This window comes from Salvelinus namaycush, chromosome 26, assembly GCF_016432855.1.
Source record: "Salvelinus namaycush isolate Seneca chromosome 26, SaNama_1.0, whole genome shotgun sequence".
Classification (NCBI taxonomy): Eukaryota; Metazoa; Chordata; class Actinopteri; order Salmoniformes; family Salmonidae; genus Salvelinus; species Salvelinus namaycush.
In genome coordinates, this window is record NC_052332.1 from 32003632 (window position 1) to 32010361 (window position 6730).

Here is a 6730-nt window from a genome sequence, read left to right on the forward strand (position 1 = left end):
CCAGCCAGTCAGGAGCCGCCAGAGCCGCCAGCCAGTCAGGAGCCGCCAGAGCCGCCAGCCAGTCAGGAGCCGCCAGAGCCGCCAGCCAGTCAGGAGCCGCCAGAGCCGCCAGCCAGTCAGGAGCCGCCAGAGCCGCCAGCCAGTCAGGAGCCGCCAGAGCCGCCAGCCAGTCAGGAGCCGCCAGAGCCGCCAGCCAGTCAGGAGCCGCCAGAGCCGCCAGCCAGTCAGGAGCTGCCAGAGCTGCCCTACAGTCATGAGCTGCCCTACAGTCATGAGCTGCCCTACAGTCATGAGCTGCCCTACAGTCATGAGCTGCCCTCCAGTCATGAGCTGCCCTACAGTCATGAGCTGCCCTCCAGTCATGAGCTGCCCTCCAGTCATGAGCTGCCCTCCAGTCATGAGCTGCCCTCCAGTCATGAGCTGCCCTCCAGTCATGAGCTGCCCTCCAGTCCGGAGCTGCCACTCAGTCCGGAGCTGCCACCCAGTCCGGAGCTGCCACCCAGTCCGGAGCTGCCATTAGTACAGAGTTGTCCCTCTGTCCTGAGCTACCTCTCTGTCCCGAGCTACCTCTCTGTCCTGAGCTGTCTCCTCTATGTAGGAGGGGCCTTAGTGAAGGTTCCTGGACCATGGTCGGGGGCGAGGGTCACCACTCAAAGGACGCTAAGGAGGGGGACAAAGACAGTGGTGGAGTGGTGTCCTCGTCCGCCGCCGGAGCCGCCACCGCGGACAGATGCCCACCCAGACCCTCCCCTTGAGTTGTAGGGGTGCGCCCGGAGTTCGCACCTTGAGGGGGGGGTTCTGTCACGTTCCTGACCTGTTTTCTGTTGTTTGGTATGTGTTTATTGGTCAGGGCGTGAGTTTTGGGTGGGCAGTCTATGTTTTCTGTTTCTATGTTGGTTTTGGGTTGCCTGGTATGGCTCTCAATTAGAGGCAGGTGTTTGACGTTTCCTCTGATTGAGAGTCATATTAAGGTAGGTTGTTCTCACTGTTTGTTTGTGGGTGATTGTCGTCCGTGTCAGTGTATGTTCGCACCACACGGGACTGTTTCGTTGTCGTTAGTATATGTAGTCTGTTCCTGTTCGTGCGTTCTTCATGTTTTATGTAAGTTCTCTCGTTTAGGTCTGTCTAATTCGTTTTGTTGTTTTCTAAAATTATCAAGTGTTCTTCGTGTGTTTAGTTTCGTCTTGTTAAATAAAGTTCATTATGTATTCACAACCCGCTGCGCCTTGGTCTACTCTCTCACCGAAAGACGACCGTTACAGTTAGATTTAAAAAAAACGAGATTTCCTTACATTGATGATTTTTTGCAAATCCAGGTTGAAATTAGGTGGAAACAACGTTGATTAAACCATTTTTTTCCCAGTGGGAAGGGTGTGTATAATACAGCTCTTTAGGCATTGAAGAGTAATATATAGCCTAGTGTAAGTTGTAGTTGTAGGAGGTTATCATCAGTGGAATCTATTTTAATTGAGAGCTCATGAATATTCTATGAACCTCAAAATATTATTTCAGTACCCTAATTGCTTTTCTACTTAAACAGATGTCTGTATGTATCAGTCTGTATCATTCGTAAAGTTAGCAAAAATAACTGATACACTGTATTTGCTCTGTAGTTCACCACAAGGCATGTGAGCAAGGTGTTTCACAGCAGTGCAGCCCACTGTAATGTATGCTGCTGGTTAATAAACTATGGAGGAAAGAGGATGTCGTTTTGTTATACGCTGATTTATAGCAACAACAAAAAACACTGAGTACAAAACATTAGGATTGCCTGCTATTTCTGTTACATAGACTGACCAGGTGAATCCAGGTGAAAGCTATAATCCCTTATTGATGTCACTTGTTAACATCTGCTAACCATGTGTATGTGACAGATAAATTTGATTTGATTTGATTTTGATGTGAATAGTATTAGCATTTTTTCCAGTGTGGTATAACATATTTTTGTCTGTCCTCCACATGGTCTATGTGCTCTAGAGAAGTTTATCATTCATCAGCTTGTCATGTTGACTAAACTCCATGCTGACACAATACTTGTGTCCTCTCCGGTCTCTCCTCTCCAGATAGAGGTGCTGCATGATCATGAGGAGAACCGCGGCTGTCTCTCCTACAGCCAGAGGGGAGAGGAGAGCCCAGTCCAGCTGAAACGGTGAAACAGCACCACACCCCACTCAACATCAGTCTGTATGTACTGTCCAACTCCAGTTTGGTTTCAACACCTGTTTATCTGTCTGTTATCTGCCTAGAATGTTTCATCAGGGTCACATCATTTAATTTAATAAAGCAATTCCCCTTACTGGTGCTTCTCTGTCTCTCTCTGTCTCGCTCTTTCTCTCTGTGCATCTTGCTGACTGTGCTCTGTGTCTTCAGACACATAATGAAAGAGCTTTTTGAGACAGAGAGGATCTATGTTGAGGAGCTGCTCTCTCTCTTGCTGGTAAGGTGTTTCATTTGACAGTTGCACAGACACACAAACCATCCCAAAGGGTACAGGATAAAAACCAAGTCTCCATTTCTCTAGGGTTATTGAGCGGAGATGGATAACCCTGTTCTCTTTGGAAATATGCCAGAGATCTACAAATTCCACAGCAGACAAGGATGTAAACACAATCACACAGATATACTCTTTCTTTCTCTGTCTCTATCACACACACACACACACCGAGGCACTGATGAGCAGAAGCTCTGACTCATTTTTTACAGAGTGAATAGTGTATTGATTGAAGTTAAGCCTGCCATGTCCGCCCCTCCTCCTCTCTGCAGGACCTTCCTCCAGGACTTGGAGGAGTGCCTGGAAACTCCTCAGAGGGTTGGAGCCTGCTTTCTACAACGGGTGAGCAAGCTTGTGATCACCCCTCTCTGACCCACTGTCAGCATGTGGTATGAGGTCATCAGTCAGAGACCACTGTAACCATCTACAGACATTCTATTGATATTTCTCTGTCGTTTCAGAAAGAAAAGTTTCAGGTGTACGAGCGCTACTGTCAGAACAAGCCACAGTTGCTATGGAGACAGTGTTCTGCTTGGCCATTCATCCAGGTACTCTCGCTAAGTGCACTGTCAAGCTTTTTTATTGACCAGAGATGCACTTCTACTTACTTTCTGCTTTTAAATACCCTTTCATCTATTGATAAAACGTTGATTTATTTTTTATTTGAAGTTATAGTTTTGACATGTGTGTCTTCTGGATAAATTTGAGACATTTCTTCAATATTTCCGTCCAGTGGCGATTTTAGCATGTAAATCTTGGTGGGGCATGCCAGCAAAGCCACAACACAACACAAACAAATACATGAATTGCACTATAACGGTAACAAATGGTGCCCACAAACTGTTAGGGTCTACATAAAGCTGTCCCAAAAGCAGAGCTTTCTTTTCAGCACCATGGAGTGAATCATTACCGCTGCTACACCTGGTTACCAGCGGAGCTCTGTCTGGCAGCGAAATAGTTCATTCAGCCTCATTTACTGCCTTTTAAAAAACATAGCTGATATGGCTGACTTCCTTAAACAAATGTTGTTTCTATTGACAATTGAGATGTACAAACTATGGCATAAGAGGATGACAAGCGGAGAAGAGGCAATCCATATTTTCGATTAAGACATTAATGAGCGAGCTAGGACGGACGTAGTCAATATAACTATTTGTTCAGCACTTTTTAAATGTACAGCGACAGAATTCAGAACATGGGCCATTCTTACAGTATTCTCCCTGTATACCAAGTCAGAACCGTAGGATAAATAAATGACATATGAGCAGACAATGAAAGCTCCAACAATTTTCAATGATTACATTTCTCTAAACAGGCTATAGGCTACATGTGCACCACCAAGTCAGGACAGTAGGCTAAATTATGAGGGGGAAAGGGACCAAATGATTAGGGTGAGGCACATGGGCTACTAACAGCTTACTACACAACATACACTTTGTATTACTTTCTTAGCTACAGTATACATATCTTCCTGGCATATTACATCATTTATGCAGCCATTTTTGGACTCATCTTGTTGTGCTCACTTGAACAGGAAGGTGGCACGGCAGTCCTTGTGGGCAAATTTTGCCATCAATCTTTGTCATCAAAGTCTGTCATTCTCTGGATTTATGGTGCTTTCAATACAACTGGGAACTCTGAAAAGAACAAGGTTGAATCATGACGTCAGTGGTCTTCAGGTCGGAGCTCTAGAAAGAGGCCAGAGTTTCCGACTTGGAATTCCGAGTTGGATGACCGTTCAAAACTTATTTTCCCAGTTGGAGATAATTTTTTTCTGAATTCCCAGTTGTCTTGAACTCACTGAAGTCTGAGATTTCCAAGTTCCGACTTTCCAGTTGTTTTTAACACGGCAGAAGTCATTCTGGATTGACTGCATGGCCAATGTATTCAAACTTTTCTGGCCCATGGTGTTGAATGTTTATCCTTTTAAGCTTGGAAAAGAGACCTTTAAACCCAGACTTGGACCACACACCCATTCCACTGAATAGTAGGCTAGTGATTGCTTTGCAACGCTTGCAGTTAGCCACTGATTCCTTCCAAACCACTCATTGTTGAATTTAAAATGTCCAACTTGTTGTCTAATGTTTATGTCCAATGGCTGATGAGCACCAATACGTTTTATCTATAATTTTTCTTCATATGACAAGGATTAAAAAGGATTTGCAGTAGATTGTCGACTTGATTCATGATGATGACTGCTAGCTAAGATTTTGAAAGTAAGATGTTGACATGATCAGTCCAATCAAAGCTACGGTATATATAACGTGATTTGACGTCATTTTATCTGTGGCCAATGACTTTGAGCCTTCTTGGATGGGCACTTCTAATGTAACTCTATGGCAGCACCCAAGGGGCTTGAATTTTCGAGCTCTCTCTGTCGATTTTGTGGTGACGTAGTGTCCCCATGAGTGACAGAAGCTGGATCACAAACTGGGGTTGAACTCATACCTCCTAAAGCCAGTCCAGAGGCTGACTAAGTACCAGCTGCTACTGAAGGTACAGTAGGGCTTGGGCTCAGCCAACAACATCTTGACTTAGATGGTTCATGTATGAGTTTTAACATTGTGACATTGCCATTGTAACACATTGGACCTCTGGGCTCCTGTCTTTCCCAGCAGGAGCTGTAGAAGCACAGCGTGGACAGTGAGTATATATTTGAGCTGCAGGGGGCACTAGAGGCCATGTTGGATCTCCTCAAGTCTGTTAAATACTCAGTGTACCAGATCACCATCACAGGGTATGAGGTAAAGAGTGTGAGTGAGAGACCATATGAGTGACTTAGCGAGAAAGAATAATTTTTCCTAATTATTGCAAAGTGAATTTTGTAATAATTGTGTCCTACCATATCCCACCATGCTGGGTTGTGTTGTGTCTGGCTGCGTCCCCAGGACGAGCTGAGTGACCTGTGGCGGGTGCTGATGCAGGGTTCCTTCAGTGTGTGGATCAGCCATAAGAGGGGCCCCACGCGGATGAAGGAGCTGACCCACTTCAAGCCCATGCAGAGGCACCTCTTCCTGCATGAGCATGCTCTGCTCTTCTGCAAGCGCCGTGAGGAGCATGGGGAGGACCACGACCGCACCCCCTTCTACAGCTTCGAGCGCTGCCTGAAGGTAACGCTGGGAGGGCACTACTAGTACTGCTGCTCTTATCATATGAACCCACATGTTCAATTTTATTGAAGGACAATCATTACGCTTTCAATGGTTAATTGTGTTTTCTCTGCAGATGAGTGCTGTTGGGATCACAGAGAACGTCAAATGAGATGTGGAAAAGTTTGAGCTCTGGTACAGTGGCAGAGAGGAGGTGTATGTTGATCAGGTGAGGGCCAGATCAGTGATCATTTGATTTTGATTATCTTGCGCTCTGTCTAGTCTGGGTTTTGGCAAGTGACAGAGTGGTCTCTGTCTGGTCTTCTTGACTCACTGACGCACACAGTACTGTTCCCTGTGATTGTGTTCCTGGGGCCCCGACAGTCCAGATCAAGATTGCCTGGCTCACAGAGATCAGGAAAATACTCACCAACCAAGGTTTCTACTTTGGATCTACTTGTCTGTCAGCTTCCATGTTGGGTATTTGTTCCCCATGTCCTCTATTGTGGTGTCTGTCTGCATGCTGTCTGCATGCTAGTAGGTTGGTTAAACTACCTGGAGTTTTAAAGTCCCTTTTATCTGCCCTCTGCCCCCCCCCCCTTCCCTCTCCCCCTCTCTCTCCGAAGACATTCCCCCTATTCAAATCTTAGAGAAGACTCCTCTTTCTCCTCCATCTACTGAAAGGTGATGCTCTTTGCATGTCCTCTCATGTCCTCTCATCTCTCCATTTTACAATTTGCATAGTGAACAAAGAGACCATTCAGATTTCATGGACATTTTTTTAAATGTAATTGGTCGTAGCATGTGGGTTTGTTTGCTGTGGATTTCCATCATAACTTGGTTTCAACTCATCTTCAACTTACTGACTGTGATGTCAGGATTGTTTGTGTGGTGTGATCTAGAGCAGGGATATTGAACTCTGACCCTACGAGGTCCAGAGCCTGCTGGTTTTCTGTTCTACCTGATAATTAATTGCACACATCTGGTATTCCAGGTCTAAATCAGTCCCTGATTAGAGGGGAACAATGAAACAAAGCAGTGAAACTGGCTTGGAGGTCCAGGGTTGAGTTTGGTGGATCTAGAGGATAAGGTGCCTGAGGCCAAACCTGTGACCATGTGGATATTATTTTTCTGCCCCGTTCCTTTGTAA

At 45.5% G+C, this 6730-nt stretch overlaps 1 pseudogene; it reads left to right on the plus strand.

The window, feature by feature from the left end:
- Positions 1-1540: 1540 nt before the first annotated feature.
- LOC120021076 lies at positions 1541-6503 on the plus strand (annotated as a pseudogene).
- Positions 6504-6730: the final 227 nt, after the last annotated feature.